A 19,099-nucleotide genomic window follows, 5' to 3' on the forward strand; every position below is an offset into this window, starting at 1 on the left:
AGGTAAGTAGTCTGACCTCCCTTCACCATGTCTTCTGTTTTCCCTGACAATTACAAAGGGAGTAAAAGTCTGGCTGGCTCAGACTTGAACACTTTTACCTTTAGATGCCTAACTCAGGGCAGATGAATCTCCCACTCGGGAAGGCAGATTAACAAATCAATTAGAAACTTTCACTAGCCCCTTTCTCCAAAAACTAGCCCCTAAGAAAGCTAATAAATAAGTAGGATCCTCACTCAAAAAAAATCCCTCTGCCCTATATGTGCAAAAATAAAGATTGCAGTCTCTGGAGTATGGTGATTTTCTGGCCCGTTTCTGGGGCAGCCTATTTTCCTGTACTCAAGAGCCTTCCGTTTATAAGAAAGGGTAGCTAGCCTCCACTGGATTTTCCTTTTCCATACCCTTTAAATAAGGAAAGCAGCACCTTCAGTGAGCATAGGGATCCCTATGGCCCACATCTCCCTCAGCTGTCCATCGCTTGCCGAGCATTTCTGCTGTGCACCCTAGCTGAGGAGCCTGCTCCTCCCAAGGTTTGTCATAGGGCCTCCAAAATCCAGCCCTGCCTCCCTCACCTGGGAGCTTCTTTCCAGAAATTTCAACGGAAAAACTGGAGAGAAACCTTGCTCACCTCAGTACTTCTATTTCTCCCTCCTTGACAAGAGAGCTTTCAGATGGTGGACAGGTATTGAATTTCTGTATGCCTGAGCCATACGTGGTGCAAAGCAAGGTTAATAGATTTTTACGGCCAGAGGGAGTATTCTGATCACCTCATCCGACCTCCAGCATCACACAGGCCAGAGGCAGGAGCTGTAATTACACCAAGTTTCCAGCAGAAATGAAAGAACACAGTCCGGACCTAATTGTCCTGCCAATCACATGATCCCGCGAGTCGCCACATTCTTTGACCCTCAGTAATTTCGCTGAGGAGAGTTTATAATCACAAGGTGTCTCAACATGCAGCTCGCGTCTTGTGCAAGACTGATGTCTGTGGCTTCAGAAGAAGAAGAGAAGAAATCCACATGTAGCTTCCTGTGAGTGGAGTTTTTCATTTGCTTTTTATTTTTTCTGCACAGAAGGCTAAAAAAGCAAAAGGTAGGTGTAGCTTTCTCCTTCCCTGACAGCTCCTTGCAGCTGTGCTACGCTCTCTCCACCGGAGCGAGGCTGAAAGGTAGCGTCTCAACTCCTGTCTAGCTGCAAGGCAATTAACAGCAGCTGTTGGCCCCTTGACCTCTTGTCTGATGATGCGTCTCCAAAAGCATTTCTATGCAGTTCCAGGCCACAAATACCCTCTAAGACAAACTCACAAGACCTACTTTTAAAAGTATCTAGAGGGTGAGGAAACAGTTACCAGGCAGACTTATTGCTGGGTATTTTTCTTTTCAGATACATTCATAAAATGGCAGTCTGGTTTAAGGAAACTTGGACCAGAGAGTGTTTAGACACGACTGCAATTATTCCATGGAGCTGGCCTCATGTAAGCTTCTACATTAATGAGGGATCATCTCTATTTGCACCAGTTTGCCAGCAGCACGATCAGCAAGCAATTAAATTCTAACAAGCACAAGGCTTGAAAGAAGACTCTCCCTGCACACAAACAAAGGTTGCTTGGGCTTGAAACTAACAAAACAGGAGGATGTAACTCTCCTTTTCTAACCCAGCCAGCCTCTAACAGATATGGATTTTTTCCACTTAATACAGTGGCGTGTCCTTATCAATTGCTATGTCATCAAGTCCTATGGAATGTGTAAATTCTCCCTCTGCTGGAGTGTAATCCTATTTGGCAGAGCATTACAAGGGCTGTACCAAGGGTGATTGAGAGGTCGCAGCAGAGAAGCAAGAGGGAACATTTGCCAGCATGTTTTCAGCTGCAGGGGCCAAGTTGGCAATCTTTTTATCGTCTCTTCCCATTTCCATCCTCTTACATTCCAGTTCAGTGCTCAGCCACCATCTAGAACAGGTGTAACTCTCCTTTCTGGATTGCCCTGATAATACTCTCAGAACCACCTTTGGCAGTGCCAGGCTCCCTGAAGAAGGCAGTGGGCAAATCTGCCTTCCTCACTTGGAAGATCTCGAAAGAGGTGAGCTTTCCAGAGAGCAATACTGCTCCAAATGCCTCTGGGTAAGTCAGTGGCTCAGAGCTGCCAAGTGAAGTCCAGTACTGAAACCTACAAACATCTCCTCTTTACATTCTGTTGTTTTTGTGCTACCTACTAATGTTCTAATACTGATATGCTTTGTAAATCTTAGGAGACTATGATATTTAAAGTTTGTAAGATGTAGAAAAGCATTAATAAAAACTTTATTACTTTCTTTTTCAACTTGCCATTTTACCAGTAGCTGAATTTCCAGGTGAATTACTGTCCTCTAAAATGTCATAATAATGCCTTTAGCTCCCAAGGTCATCTGTTCCTTTCCTTTGCCCAAGAGGAACAGTTGCTTAATTTGGTTTCAAAGACTCCCGATGGGGTCTGTAGTATGTCTCTTCAGATGATCCTGTCCAGTACTTAATTTTCCATCCTGTTAGAAAGCTTTTTCATAATGCCTAACTTAAGTTATTCTTGCTGCAATATGAACCCATTATTTCTTTTGCTTTTCACAAGGGAGAAGAAATTTTTCCTCTTCTCTTAGCAGCAGTCTTTTGCATATTTGAGGAATATTGTCATTCTCCCTTCCCTCATTCTTAATCTTCTTTCCTTTAAGAAAAGCAATCCAAATGGCGTAATTCTTTCTGGTAGGTCGTGATTTCAAGCTCTCTGATCCTTCCTGCAGCTCACTTCTGGATTCACTCCAGCTGGTCTGTATCTCTCTGGGATGTAATGCCCAATGCTACATGAAGTACTCCAGCTGAGACATTATCTCTGCTGAATAAAACAGACAAGATGGTGTATGAGTTTTCCGTGCTACATTTAGTAATTTCCAGAGAATCTACTTTTCTACAAAGAGCAATAAACTATCCCTTTGATCCTGATCCAAGTAGACTTTCTTACTAAAGAAACTGGGAGAGAGATTTTCCATTAATTTTGATTAATGGAAATCAAAACTTACTTTGAATGTGTCTAAGAAAAGAATACATTCTTAATCCTGTGCATGGTGCACCAGATACTCTTGCATAAACAGATATTCGCTGAAATGTACTGGCAGAACAAGTTCAGGAAGTTAAAATAAGAAGGTTTAGCTGCTAGTGGGGAATGAGATCTTGTCTTTGCCCAGTGATCTTGTGTAGACAGCAATCCTTAGTCTCAGTTTTCATGGCTCCCAAAGTTACCACTGTTTTGGAGAACCCTGGAATATAGCACGCAGTATCAAACGAAGCAAGGTTTGCAACCAAGGTAGTTGTTACTTTTTTTTGAAAATACTAGCTTAGGATCTAGTTTTTCTTCACCTATTCTGGTGTGCTTCTAATGATTCTCATCAACAGTAAGAGTCAGTACATCCAAAGCTCAAACAGTGCTACTTAAATATGGACGAGGTTTTACCAGAGACCCTTGGATAGCAGCATGGAAAGGTGTTTCATCTGGGGGGTAGTAAAGACAACATTCACACCACTTGCCAAGTGCCTCAGGGTCCTCGCATAAAGCCTACATAACATCATCCTCCTTCCTTGCAGAGGCAAAACTGCCATGGCATCACTGTTGCTCAGCCTTGCTCATACAGGCAGAGCTGCTGAGCCTCCAGGTGGTGAGTGGCCAAAACCCGCATCTGCCCCACCATCCCCTTCCCTGCAGCCTGGGGTGCTGGTACCCAAAGCCAAATGCAGCTTTTCTGCCAGCAGCCTCCTGATGTGGTCAGCCTGGAGACCCATGTGTCCCTCTGCAGTGTGTGAATGTCACATTTTAGCAGAGATTATTAGTAGGCTTTGTCTGACTGACAAGCACTTGTGTTTTGCCTTGAATCTTCGAAGGCAGCAGGCAAGGGGGCAAAGAGCACTAATAGAATTCTTCAGTGTCATTTTAATAGGATCACTGCTTTGTGCTAGTTATTTTTTCTTCTCTTTATCTTTTTCTGTCCTCTACTAGCCTCTGTGTTAATGCCCTCTGGTGATACTGAATTCTTTCCAAGTTTCTCAAAAAAAAAAAAAAAATCCCACCAGCATTAATTATTGTTCCAGGAGGATATCTTCCCTTAAAGATGGAAGGTTTTTCTGAAGCCATCTGTCTAGGTTGTCTTCCCTTGGGACAGAAAGAACAGTTAGCAACTCAGTATTTCCTAAAGGAAACTCACAGGTCGTGTAGATAATACAAATGACCCAGTTGCCCTGGGAAGGGAAGAACCGTCTCATGTGTGGTGTGTTCCATATGCTATCCATCCACCTTCCTCAGTTAATGAGGCTCAGACTTCTTCATGCTGGTCAAGATAAATATAAAACTCCCTAACCCTGAAATCACCATAGTGAGGTTGCCATGGTAAAAAAAAGGTTCAGTCCATCACAGATTATGCTAAAACCTGATACAAAGAGAGACACTGGCATTGCATTGAGAAACATGCCTGTGATGTTCTCCAAATTACCATGATCTAGGTACAGTTTAGATTTTTTAAAAAATTCTACTTTGTTCATTTTTCTAACAAGATACATTGGGATTCTGCCTTATGGGAAGATGTTCTGGGAACAGGGCTGGGATATTGGAGCTTCCTAAACATCTACTTCAAGTATTGATGCTGAACCATGACAGAAGCAGAAATCCTTCTCCTTATCGCTTGTATTAATGTTTTGTGATGTGATCTGCAAAAAAAAAGGATATCTCATCCAAAATCAAGATTCCAACTCCACATTACAGTTCTACTGTTGATAACCAGGCAGCTTAATTACCTTCCAGAGTGATTATGCAGCTGGGTTATTTAAGGTTTGAAAAGCTCTATGGAGGTTCTAATAACAGAATGTCAGTCATGTACAGGAATAGAGATGTATTGGGTGCTCTGTCCATGGGCACAGGCAGTAGGTTTATATGAGCATTGCATGTATATGAACCCAGAAATTTCTTGGCCCACTGTGCACACACATGCCTTTCATGTGTCCTTGGAGACCCCTTCCGCTCCATGTGAACAGCATATTTTGTGGATTGTGCCTGCAGATTAGAAAACTAATTTTAGAAACCTAAACTGCAGAATCCCACCTGGGCAGGGCTCTGAAAGAGAGGGCAAACTGGCCAGTCCATCTCAAGGAACTTCATTTATTGCTTGGTAATTTTTTTTTGTTCTCTTCTGAATGACTATCCCCATTCCAAGCAATAAAAAAACAACCAAGACACAGAATCCTGAAATCCCACAGAACAACACTACAGCTTTGCAAGGCACAGCATTAGATGCTAAAATTTGAAAGATCACATATCCTCCTTGACTATAAGGAGAGATGTCCATTCCTGTCACTCTCATTACTAATGGATATTATGGTTACTATTGGATGCTCTGTGCTCCAGCAGTTCTAGGTTGGTTCTCTTTGGCCACTTCTTAGTGTGTCCATCCAGAATCCGGTTATGACTTGCAAACTGTCCAGGTTTTATTGCTTCCCTCATCATCATACTTGATGAGGGGTTACTGGCCAGGAAAAATGAGGGTCAGCCTGGAAATTTTCTTCTTTTGCAAACAAAGTTTCAAAGCAATACTGTTATGCACAAACGTGTCTTCAGGAAGAACAGAGGAAGGTGAACCCATGAAGATAAGCTGGATCACCACCTGTAGCAGAGAGTTGGGACAAGACCCCTATAAGAAGGATCACATTAGGATTAAAATCCCTCCCAGTCTGCTCATGAGTGATAGACACTGAAAAGGTCCTCAAATGATTATGTGCTACTGCTCATGCAGGTGGGGGATGCTTGACTCTCAGTTACTGAGTGACACACAGAAGTGTGCCTTGATGTGCCCTCACCAAATCTAGAAATTAGTTTTTGCTAATGGAGATGGTGGGTTTTGCTGCTCTCCTGAAAAGGCCTCTCCAGCATCTCTGCACAGCTTCTCAAGGGAGCAGAGCTGCAGCAGGATACGTAGTGGTGGCAGCTGTGTGGCAGCATCCTTGCATATGGCTCAGCTACAAGGAGACTGAGTGAGTGCTGCTGCTCTGCAGTAGTGCCTGCCTAGGGGACCGATGTCTGCAAGGACTGGGAAGAGGTTCTCATGCCTCTTCCCAAGCTGTCTTTCCACCAGGGTGGCAGCCACACACCCAGACTGGTACCTGCAATGCCAAGCTAGGGACTTGATCAACCCAAGGCTGATCAGAAAATTGAAGATCTGTGAAGCAATTCTCACATATTTGCACAATCAATTTGGATTGCAATTTATCAGTATTGTTTCAAACCAAAACAGTATCCAATACAAACTTTGTTGTTGTTTTTGTTTTTAAGTTTCTGGGTCTTTTTTAACACCTCTGACAGATATTAGCCCTCGGATTCTTCAGTCAAGACAGTTTTCTCAGTCTAGAGGTGTCCACTCCTGGTCCATGGTGGTCTCTACTCTCTAAGTCAGGTGGGTCCTAATGTGTAATCCATGTAGCTCATCCATTGAAAGTCATTTATTTATGCCGACGTTTCTTCAGAGAGATGTAGACAATCTTAGAGAAAGACATGGAAGTGATTTTACCTCAGACAGGAACAGCAACAAGAAACTGGCACACTTCAGTCCTGCAAAGACTTTCATGTATCTCATGCTCTAAGATGGGACTGCCTTGCTACAGACAGGCTAAGCCTATTCCTCAGTCTTCTGGATTTGGATCCAAGTTCTCTCTGGAGACTGATGTAGATGTAATGTTTTCATGGACAAGATGTCTGGAGCTGTGGTGATGGGTGAATCAGATATGTGTACAGTCTGCTATTGTGACTAACACGGTGCAGATTTATTCTTCCCAAAGAACAGTCTTGCAAAGTTAATACTATAGACACCATGTTTATGTGCAATAATAGTCAGATGAGAATGCAGAAAAAACAAGCTACTATCTGGTGCATTCACTGAAGCTGTTAGAAACCTGTTGGACAGGTTTACACATACGTGCAGTGAGACTCATCTGAACATACAGATGGCGTGCATATCTCACTCTGTGTATTCACAGAGACTTCAATCCCACAGAATAATTGAACATCTCAGGTGCAGACATTGATATTTCACTGAGACCAGTACTATGTCTAAAAGTACACAGACTGTAGTGAGCAAGGAAGGAAAGGCCTTTTTCATGGAGAACATTGCCATCTTGTGCTCAATTGCATTTACTTTGTGCCCGGCTTGTGAGAGATGAGAGATAATACTACTGAAGTTGCCTGTCTTGAAAACTCCATGATGCCTGAAGCAGAATTCAAGCCCTTGAATGAAGAAGTCTCCCCAAATAGCATCAGCTTCTTCCAGTCCTCAAGCAATGATAACAAAATCTGGACTGCTTTCTGAGCTAGCACATTTTTCCTTTTTATCTTGCAAAGCACTTAATTAACTCTATTTAATGAAGAAAGTCAGCTGTATCACAATGAAATCAATAAAATAGTGGAAAATCAGAGCTGAAAGAGTATTACAAAAGGGTTTTTTCTTAAGTGGAATAGCAGCATTTACTCACAGACTATCCACAAGTGCTGGCAGCCATGCAGACACACGGTAAGTATAGCAACAGTAGCGACCTACTGTGCAGGAAAATCTGATATAGATGGACAAAAAGACAAACCTATGACAACCGTAGTGTAGCAATTACCCTCACATAGTGCTTCATAGCTCACTGCAGATGTAAATTACAAAAAAACTTGAAACACCAATATAGGGTCAGTAAACACAAACATGAATTCTTCTGGTGAGGAATATGAGACCCAGAGAAGTCATGTTGTTTATGTTAGGAAGAGCTGCCACAGCTGTAGAGGGAGAAGCTGATCCCATTTCCATTCCTCATCCATGACCATGTCCTTTCTAAAACACAGAGCAATGTATATCACAGCAGCCTGGGAGTCCTCCTGCAGGGGAGGCACCCCATCCCCCAGGACATACAGACCATTCTCAAGATTTCCACACTATGCTGCCTCCATCCATACTGTTTTGGTCATCACTTGCATGTGGGGAGCTCTGTTCCAGGTTAACTTTTTGTCTTGCTGCCAGCAAAGCTGGAGGATGAGACACTGATTCCAAGCACTTCCTGGATCCTGATGGGCCTGAGCACCCATCCTGTGTAACCCCATCAGCTGCTCACTCTCAGCCAGGATCCCATCCTCATTTTGTTTTGCATATGTTTCCCCTTTGATGGGGTAATGCAGTGAAATCTACCAGCACTCACAGGGAAAAGGCATCTCCTGCGTCACCACACAAAGGTTCCCCATTCCAAGGGGTCCTTTGCACCAGGGGAAAACTGCTTGGCCTTTTGAGGGGAATTCTATGGAGGGAAGCTGAGACTACAGAAAACTCTCACTTTCCCTCTGCCCACTTTTCAAGCAATGTAATGCCTGTATCCAGCTGAGTGCCCTGATCTCCAGGACATCTGCATTTCAGAACTTGGTGCATGAGGCACAGCCCAGGGGATACAGCAGGATCCAGTTTCTTGGATAACTCCTTAAGGAAATCCCATGTGCTCCACACGACTTGGAGCAACAGTTATAGCTGGTGTAGATTTGATGGAAGCATACCAGTATTTTAGCTGAGAAGATGTCCACATGCTTCCTGGTTATCCTACCATCAGGAGAGGAGAACAGGTGTTTGTGTGTTTTACAGAGGTGCAACCATTTTCTCACCAGGAGCAGACTGAGGCTGTAAAAGCCTGAAGTGTCAGCAACTAGTCAGCAAAAAGAAAAAGAGATATTTTATCTCTCTTTCTGCCTTTTCTATATCTGCATTCAACATGGGACTGCTACTGATAAGCCAGTGATGGAATTGTTATTGAGCTGTTTTTAAAATTGCCCTGATAACTCTTTTATAATGCAACACAAATGCACAGGGCAGTAGCTAACTTTGAAAATGACAGCGAATAGTATTGTTAAATTGAAAGTGCTGTTTGATATATTAATGTAAAGACAAAGCCCATCCTATCCCCTGGGCTGGATCTGTAACATATGCCAGATGACACAATGCCACTAGCGTTTAATGTGTCTTATAAAACTGGATATAAACAGCTTCTTTCACCTGAAGATTCATAGCTTTTTCTGAGCTAACGCTAAAGACAGCTTATTAGTATGCAAATAATACAGCAGTATCTTTTTCTGACTTGAATTGCACACGATATTTTTTTTTACCAATCAACTTTACTTATTGAAAACCTGCCTGATTACTGCTCTTAGTGGAGCTTACTCACAGTCTACCCCCCAACATTTCTCTATGGATCAGAGCATACATGTTTACCTGACTTTTTTCTTCCAATACACTGAAGTCAGGGATGAAGTTTTCATGGGTCTGCACCAAAGTTCTCCTCTTGGTCTGTGATTTAATGCTGTCATCCACTCAGTGCACAGTCTCCAGCTAAACACAAGAAACCCATTCTTTGAGAAGAACAGTCCTTCTCACAGTGCATCCCAACACCAAATATCCCTGAATCTTCATCTTAATGCAAGCTCTCAAATTTTACTTTGCTATCTTCCTCACCTTTACCCTTCTTCTCTAGCAATGGTCTGTGGGAGCCCAAACCCAGCTTTCAGCAAAGGAAAACAAGGGCTGACAAAAACCTCGTGATCTGAAGGAGCTGGACCCTTCTCACAAGACCTGTTAAAGTTCTACCTCATGGATCAAGCCTGGCTCCAGCAGAAATCAGAAAGGACTTTTGAGATGATTGTATCAAACCATGTCTAAACCCCTGTAATTCCTCTATCCCCCATGTAATCCTACTAGAAGAAAAATTAACTATTTAGAAATTGCAGTAAAAACTTGTGTAATTCCATAATTAACATAGCTCGTCCCCTTCATTAACATGTCCAGCCCCAGATGCCTTTAAAATAGTGTTCTTGTGTTCAATAAACTATTCCAGTTCCCCCATACTGGGATCGTGTTTAGCTTTTATTTTTCAGACCGCCGCTAATGTCGCCACAACCGTGAGGCTGAGAACCTTCTAACATTTAGAAGATTCCTCAGCCATCGGCTGGCTGGACCAAGGGAAGCAGCACTCCTTGTGTTTCGGTGGTGTGTGCGTAGTCAGAACTGAGAGAAAGCAGAAGACGTGCACGGAAACTTGTCCTCAGCAGGCGGGAACTGCTGAGCGAGCTGACTACGAACTCCGGATTGGGTAATTATTTTAAAGACTTTGTAACGATAAGTAGGGTACAATGGGGACTCAAATATCTTCTGAACAAAACCACATTTATTTAATTTTAAAACGCGAGCTTAAGCAGCACAGCGCGAAAAGTGACGAACAGCCCTTGCAGAACTTGTTGCTGTGGGCCCAGCGTCACACGTCAGAACTGAACGTTACCAACCTTCTTGGTACGCGCTTGAGGGACTCGGCAACCGCCCGAAAAAACCTCAGCAGCTGCTGCCCGGGACGGACCCCAGCCGCCGAGCTGAGCGCACAAGCACATTGCAGCCCGACACACGCTGCCCAGAGAGAGCCGTGTGAGACAGAACCATGGCCACCGCCGCTGCAGCCACCCCATGCAGGGTCAGGGTACGAGCCAGCGCCAGCAAACTGCCGCATTGTCTCGGCAAGTCCCTGTGTCACCGCCCGCTACCGCTCTCAGCAGCAGCAGCCAAGCAGCGGCCATAGGCGCGAGGTCAACACCCCCGAGCAGGTCCCTGAGGAAGGGCCACCACCTCCGGCGCCCCAGCAAACAACGAGACCGAGAGACCCGCGCCGGAGGAAGCAGCAGCGGGACCCGAGCGGGAACCACTCAGAAGGCCGGAGGAACCCGGAAACGAAAGAGGCACCGGGAAAGACAAACACAAACAGCGCACGAGGTACGCAAAAACCGGGGCTATGGAGCGTGGGCGGCGGAGAGGATCCCACAGAGTCCCTGAGAAGCTCCGGGAAAGGTCCGAGGGAGGAAAGAGCCCGAGCGGGACCGTCAGCGAAAGAGGGAGCGAGCGGAAACCCGGGAGCAACAGCACGAGAGAAACCCAGGAACAGCGACCCCGGAGACAAACAGAGTGGGCCAGACACAAAGCTGCCGACTTCAGCAGTAATCAGAGCAGCAAAAACCCCCTTCCTTGATATTTTTTCCTTTTTCTTTGCAGCCTGAACTATGAACTGATCTTTTTTGCAAACCCTTTTTGCTTATTAACCTGTTTCAGTTTCACAGTATAAGGCGAACAAAACGCTACCAATGGAGAGATTGTCCCCCCACACCCCGCAAACAAACAAACAAAAAAAAAAAAAAAAAAAAAGGGGGGGGGGAGCGAGGGAAAGCAAAGAACCCTTGCTGAATGAAGATACCCTTCCATAAGTAATAGCCAAAACAGTTTTTAAATGTATGCATAGCTGTATTTTTGAAAATTTTTAAGTCTTTGCAATAACAATTTTCCCTAAGTCCAAAAGCCAAATTAACACAGAAAGACATATATTTGCCTTAAAAATAGAAGAAGTATATAATTTATCTTTGAACTATAAGAATGTTTATATGTATTTGAAATTTAAATTGAACATGAAGCAAAATATGCTTATGTTTTTACAGGTTATCATCAAAACAGAAAACATAGTTATATTAGTAATCTAAACATGAGAAACAAAAAATGCGAATTTCTCAGTTCATAACCAAAAGACACTGTAAAATGAAACCCAAAGGTATGTTTGTATGATGTGTGTTCGATGGCCATCGAGTGTGAATGTGTGAATGTATGCATGCGTGTGAATGCATAATATGTTCTGATTTATACACAAATGCGCATTACCTCACATATGCACAAACACTCTTAGATAAAAAACAGAAAACATATCACCCTGAGTTGAATAGAATTTCATTTGCAGAGACGTCTTAGGTTAAATAAAAGTTTTCAAAAACAAACACTAAAAAACACTTTCAGTAAAAATCAGGAGCACACAAACCCTGAAGTCATCAAGTTATTAAGTTCGGTTCAAAATCAATTGCCTATAAGTCAATAGGATCTTTAGAGGATAGCTTAAACAAGATTTTATAAGAGTGATTTCTAATAAGAAATAATGGGAATAAGTTAAGTTGTTTAAACAAGTTTTATATTAATCCAGGGTTATTTAGTTTAACATTGCTTGGAATTTTTCCTTTTTGCATTTTGTTCCTTGTTTACTTTTCTATATCCAAAAATGTCTGATAGTCTTTTTGATTGGTTAAATGTTTTTAATGTTAATGCTAAGTTTAAAAAAAAATAATTTATGTAGCAATATGCAGAATGCCTTAAAACAGCTATGATTCCTTCACATGCCTTTATAGTGCCAAACCTTGTGGCCCAAACTATTCTGACACACAAGGCCTTTGCATAATCATATTTTCCATCTCAGGTATGTAAAAGACTGTACATTGCCTTGAAAAAGGAGCTTCCTTGCTAAAATTAATTTCACTTGTGGTATTAAAAGTAAGACTGCAATGTTTCTTGTTAGATCCATTTAAGTATACCTTTGCTTCTAAAATGCAGCTATAGAATTTGTTATTAGCTCACTCTGAACTAATGCATCAATGCATTGATAAATTGAAAGAAGAAAATAGTAATCAAAGCTTAGATTCCATGTTTAGTTAGCATGATAAGTTAAAAGAAAACATTTAAGGTAATATTTGTATTCCTTTGTATTTTTTCTTGCATTGGCAAATGTTTGATCAAAGTTTTTTCTGAGTTTTTTGTTTTTTAGAAAAATAAAAAAAGAAGGGGCAGATGTGGGAGCCCAAACCCAGCTTTCAGCAAAGGAAAACAAGGGCTGACAAAAACCTCGTGATCTGAAGGAGCTGGACCCTTCTCACAAGACCTGTTAAAGTTCTACCTCATGGATCAAGCCTGGCTCCAGCAGAAATCAGAAAGGACTTTTGAGATGATTGTATCAAACCATGTCTAAACCCCTGTAATTCCTCTATCCCCCATGTAATCCTACTAGAAGAAAAATTAACTATTTAGAAATTGCAGTAAAAACTTGTGTAATTCCATAATTAACATAGCTCGTCCCCTTCATTAACATGTCCAGCCCCAGATGCCTTTAAAATAGTGTTCTTGTGTTCAATAAACTATTCCAGTTCCCCCATACTGGGATCGTGTTTAGCTTTTATTTTTCAGACCGCCGCTATGGTCAGGCTTCTCTTTTAAGCCTCTCATCTGAGCTCCTTTTATCCTGCCTGTGCCTGTTGCCCTTCATCTCTTCCACTGTCTCAAGGGCTCTCCCCCTCCCTTTCTTCTCAGGGGGAGTAAGACGACAAGAAACTTCTTGAAGCGCTTCTTCCAGGATCACCCCGTTGATTTGGCTTAGTTCACCCCACAGGATCTGGTTCCCATCCCACTTCTCAGCACTATTAAGTTTGCTAGATAGACATAATCAGAGGGAATGCACCTCAGCTGAAGAAGTTTGGGGATGTTAACCAGAGAGGAAACCCACCTCCCCATTTTACATATTGCTACATCCCACCAAACTTTTCACCCTTTTACCACCAGCATTTTCTTATTAAAGAATATAGTCAATGCCTTAATGCTGTGGCAGAGATCAAACTTTGCAGAGAAGCCTGTTTTTAGGCTTCTCTGCCATGGAGGCAGCCCTCACAATTGCTCTTCTAATCACCTGGAGCCAGGAAGAACTAAACCATAGGAAGTGATAGTTTGGAAGATCCAGGACATCCTTACTTTCAGCTTTACATAACAGAAATCATCTGCATATGAACAGATAATTAATGAAGTCTCCCAACACATTAGTACAGTCTGTACTAATTCAGAAGGATAAACTGCAATCAGGCAAAAAGAGTTCAATAGCTGGCTCTGCTGCCCTCCTTGTAAATGAAAGTATTCCCATCGATATTGAGGGGAGTGGGATCAGGATGACACGTGCAATAACAGAGGTCATTGCCATTGTGGGGGTACGCACAGGCTGTCTGAAGAACCAAGACTTGCTTTTGCTAGTAAATGATGTAACTTTTGCCTTTACAAGAAGCATCTTTTGTAGGAGGCGTGTTTTAGGGATGCTGGATGAGGCACCCTGGGAGATGTAGTCCCAAGTGTACTCCAATAGACATGGGCAGTGAGATACCCTGGTGATTGGTTAAGGGAGTCACGTGTTGCTTTGAAGTGCACATAAAAGGTGGAGTTTGCTTTCACTAAACGGATTTAGTGGTTGGAACCTCAACCGGCTAGAGGTATCTGGGTTTATTATTTATTATATTAATAAAGCCATAATCTTTGCGTTTGAATTGTTCAATATACTGGAATACAACTTCTTATAGTAGACATATTGAACTAGATGCTTACAAATATGCATAATTACATTCATCTCATTAACTGTCCATTAATACATGTTACATTTTTTTATGATACCTCAGTTTCTTCAGTCAGCTCGGTAAATTAAAATTAATTTCATGAAGTCATGAAAAATTTGGCATAGTGTCAAGAGATGAAATTTTTAACACAGTATATGAAAACCAGTCAGATCGTTCATCAGTCTCCCACACAAGCCTGGAGAGTCTTTGGCTGCTTGGATTTTCATTTTTTAATGGTTCTGCCTTCCACAGGAGGGAACTAAGCCTTTCCCTGCATCACAAGAACCATCTGCAAGTAGAGAGACCTAAGAAGTTCAATAATTCTTTTTAGTTCTGTGAAGAGCTAAGTACGTCAAGAAAATACTTTTTACCTTCTATAATCCTTTGACGACTGAATTAACTAAATGGGATTGAAATGAGGAGTGATTTATAATGGGCTGTAATGAAAAATGGGTTCAACTGCCTTCCAAACAATTGACAGGGAATATATTAGTTTTAGCAATGAAGGGGTTTAAAAGAACAGAGAAGGGAAAGCATTCCCCTTTGATCTCAGTGAGAGCAAAATTTCTTTAGACATAATATGCTGAAAAAGGTTCATATAATGATGGGAGAAATCAGAGGCAGCAATCCTATAAACAGTGCTGAGGATTGTACGAGTTACTGTCCTGTGTACCGCTGTGAGAGCATCCTGACTTGTCCCGCACTGCAGCAGTGCTAGCAGATGGTCGGAGGGGGAAAAGTAGCCTTTGCAAAACAAGAGCAAAGCCTTTGCAAAAGCCCTTTGCAAAACAAGAGCTCATCCAAACTAAGTTACTGAGGTTTCTATTAGAAGTCTCATTTCTCATTGCTACACAGCCTGTGAAGAAGGTAACTTCCCTAGATTTCCAGAGGATGACAAATGATTGTGAACTTGAGTTTATAATACAGGAATAAAAAGTACACCCTAACTTTCATGAGAATTGCTGTAAGTCAGAGCTACTTTTTTCATGAACTCTATAAAGACAAATACTAATGTTCAGATGTCATGCTGTTATGGCTTAGCATCGTGTGCCTATCTTATACACTGATCCAGCAGAGCTGGAAGCACACACCCAGCTTTCTCATCTAAGTTAAATTACTCCTGGCACTAAGGCCAGCCAAATACTCACCTGAGCACATTTGGGAAGGGAGGTGATAGGACAGCTTCAAAGAGGAGGCAAGAGAGGCTGAGCTGGGTCCTAGGAAAGAAGGACCAGGCCAAAACAGGTACAGGATAGCACAGGTACTCAAAGAACACTCCCTCATTTCACCTCATGCAGTCACAGTCCTGTGGACACTTCTGCCTACCTACTGGTCCCTGACTGTGACCAGATTAAGTACCTGGAGAAATGTCAGCTTAACCATGGCCTTGCCCTGCTTGCACAACACCTGGCTCTCCCTCTGTATGTGTAATTGATGCAAAACATTAGCCTCTATGTTTGACAGGGTTTTGTGAGTGCATATTGTGAACACAAGCAGATTGGGAGTGGGGAAAAAATCAGAACAGTGACTTATCCAGATCTGGGCAACCTGCCATGAACTAATGACTCCTCACATAATCTGGATAAGCAGTAGACTTCAGACCATGAAGAAAATTCTTTTTATTACTAATTGTGCACTTACATTTCACACAAAACACTCCAGAGTGACTGTCCACTAATGGCAAATCATCTGCCCCCGTCTATAGCCCACGGCTACTTTTCCCCCTCCAACCATCTGCTAGCTCCACTGCAGTGTGGGACAAGTGGGGATGCTCTCACAGCAGTACACAGGACAGTAACTCGTACAATCCTCAGCACTGTTTACAGGATTTCTGCCTCTAATTTCTCCCATGATAGCTAACAGAAAGACCCTTCTCACATGGATAAGAAGTGAGCATTGATCTGACTACTAACTGTTGACAAGCTGCAAAAATATTGATAGTGCATTTAGCAACAGTGCCCCAAGCCTTGGCAAATGAGAGTTCACGCTCCCCAGTTATTTTCACTCATTATATTGTCCCATTCTGCAATGTATATTAATTGGCTGTTTTGGTTTGCTATTTAGTAGACAACTTCCTTTCAAGCTAAAGCTCATTCCCCTTAACTATGTGTTTCCATAGCTTCTGCTCTGCCAAAAGGTTAAACAGACCTCATTATCCATTTCCTGCAGAGACCTAATTTCTACAAAAGGCCTTGAGCAGGGCAATATGATTGGCAGGAAAAAGAATAAGGTTACATGAAACTGTTTTCACACTTAACCAAATACTAAGAAGCATAGACACCATTTGAAATTATGCTCCATATTGGTCTTGTCAGCTGGGCAGGACATTCAGCTCCTCTGGCTTGTGATGATTCTTGCATTTGCCCCTTCCAGCATGGCATCCTCCAACATGTCAACAGATTAAGCAGTTTAGGATAAAAGACAAGTCAAACTGTCTCCATTTCTCCTGAATTGCTGTACCAATGACTATTAAATGGCAAGGCAGCCCCTGCTGTAGCCCTGACAGCAGGGAGCAGGCTAGAAGAGGAAGCAATCTCTCCCCTCTCTTACCTAATCTCCCAGGCAGGCCTGGTCCACTTCTTGTGGAGGGAACACATAACCACTGCCTGGGGGTAGCATAGGTATCATTCCCAGGCACAACAGTCAAGCAGTTTGAGGCTAACAGGCACCCCTACAGAGCCCTGGTCCTCATCAGGAGCTTGATTCTCTTGGTGGTCCTAGAGGTCACAGAACCCACTAGACCACATACAGAAGGGGAAGGCAGCTGTGAGGGTTTTTTAAGACTCTGCTGGAAAAAGAGACTGTGATGGAGACAGCCCAAAGTCCCAACTTCCACTTTTATTTATCCAAGGGTTTACCACAGCACATGTCAAGGCCATCAGCAATTCAGTTTGATTCTCACTTCTGAAGTGCTCAAACCTGCATCAAAGCAACATCTCATTCACAGGCATGAGCCCTTCTAATGAGGGGACATCATCCCCTCCAAGATGGCTTACTTTGCAGATTAGGGAAAAAGAATCACTGTGTCAGCATAGATAGGAGCAAGCAGGAAGCTTTTGAAGACGACTTGCAGAGTTTCTGGAGTAGAGGGCTTAAGCAACCTAGAATGGGTTCAAGTCACATACTCCAAGCTGGGAGCCTCAGACTGCAAGCTGGTAGGGCCTAGTCACAAAATGCACTCCATCCTTTAGCTTTCTCTGTTGCTTAGCTCTAGCAGATCTATGATTAGTATCCGAAGGACAGACACCTGTCTCCAAAACACCAGTTCTCCTGATTGAACAAGCTTTGGATCAAGCTCTGGCCAACAGACTCCTCTGTCTGCAGTTATTCTAGCTCAAGGTCTTGCTGCCTGTGCAAGATGCAAAGAACAGAGAACTGCCCTGGAATCAATCAAGCATTAGGACAATTCAAGGAGTCTTCATGCCTAGATATTTCCAAAATGCCCCAGGACAGAGCCTTCATCAGCCCCATCCAAATGCAGCAATCACCCTGCTTTGAGCTTCTTTCCTACTGCGGTCCATGAAGCATCAGTGATTTAGGAGACAGTGAAAGGGTAGCTGCAGTATTATTGCTACCTCCATAGAAGTTCTGAAATGGAAGACAATAAAAGAGGGAATAGTAGAAGTAGGAAAAAAGTATCCAAAGCATTGCCTACTTTTTAATTAGATTTCAAATTGAAGTTGCCACAGCAATGATACAAGATGAATTGCAGATTCCATCTCCCCTTCCGAGAAGGTTGGACAAATTTTAAACTGAGTTAACAAGAGTAGGGCAGCTGTGCCTGCATCACCAACCCAGATGGCTCAACTGCAAAAGATCTGGAGGGAGAGACTGAGGATGTAACATCCTCTCTACACACACCATAAGGTCTTATTTCAGTTTAGCTTTAGGCTAGCTCTTGGGACCAACTTTCCATTCAGGGGCTGCTCCTCAAGTTTCCTTCAAAAGGAACACAATCCATGTGCTCAGAGGTCACTCCAAAGCACAGTTAAATGAGAACAAGCAAAAGATAAGCAAAATATGCAGTGTAGGCTTCTATGGGGAGGAAGAGTTGTCACCTTCCTACATTGTACAAAGTTATAGGTGAGTACAGTAAAGCATCAAGTCTGACAGCATTTGGGATAGCCCACTGTCATGAGAAGTGTGTTGCTATGTAATAATATTCAGGAGTTAGCAGCTTGTATTCTACTGCATTTGGCTCACTTGCACAATGTTACTATTTTAGCTATTTTGAAAAAAAAAAAAAAACACATACGAAAAAGGAAAGAAAAGAGGTGACACATCACCATTCAGATCTCAGAGAGGAAGCTCTTTCCATTAGGATTTTACAACTTCACCTTAAGTTTAAGGAACTTCAGTTTGTTGCTTGGACTACACACTGATTTGTCTCAGGAGATGGGGTTCAGGAAGCGTGCTTCAAACTCCCTATGAACTAATACAAAACTAAAAAGATAAATATCTCTGCTTATTGAGTGTTGCATTCTGTACTACCCACCCACAGAATCCATCAGCAATATAACAAAGATGACCTTGGGGCAGGCTTGTTAGCAAAAGCTCTTGGAGCTTGTTAGCCCAAATGTAGGCAAATTGAAAGTGTAGGTGGACATTAAATCCAACTCAAAATAATCAAGCAGCTCCAAGTGTCAGCAGATTTATAATTAAGATGGTATTTCAGTTTATTCTCCTCTAAGGCCTCAATTATTATTACTGTACCTAGAAGATGGAAGGGTTTCACAAAGAAAGACACGAGTTCTTCAATCATAATCTTCCCTCCCATCTGGCAATGACATCACTGTAGTAACACATGGTAGTTCTGA

Source organism: Chiroxiphia lanceolata, chromosome 2, assembly GCF_009829145.1.
Source record: "Chiroxiphia lanceolata isolate bChiLan1 chromosome 2, bChiLan1.pri, whole genome shotgun sequence".
NCBI lineage: Eukaryota > Metazoa > Chordata > Aves > Passeriformes > Pipridae > Chiroxiphia > Chiroxiphia lanceolata.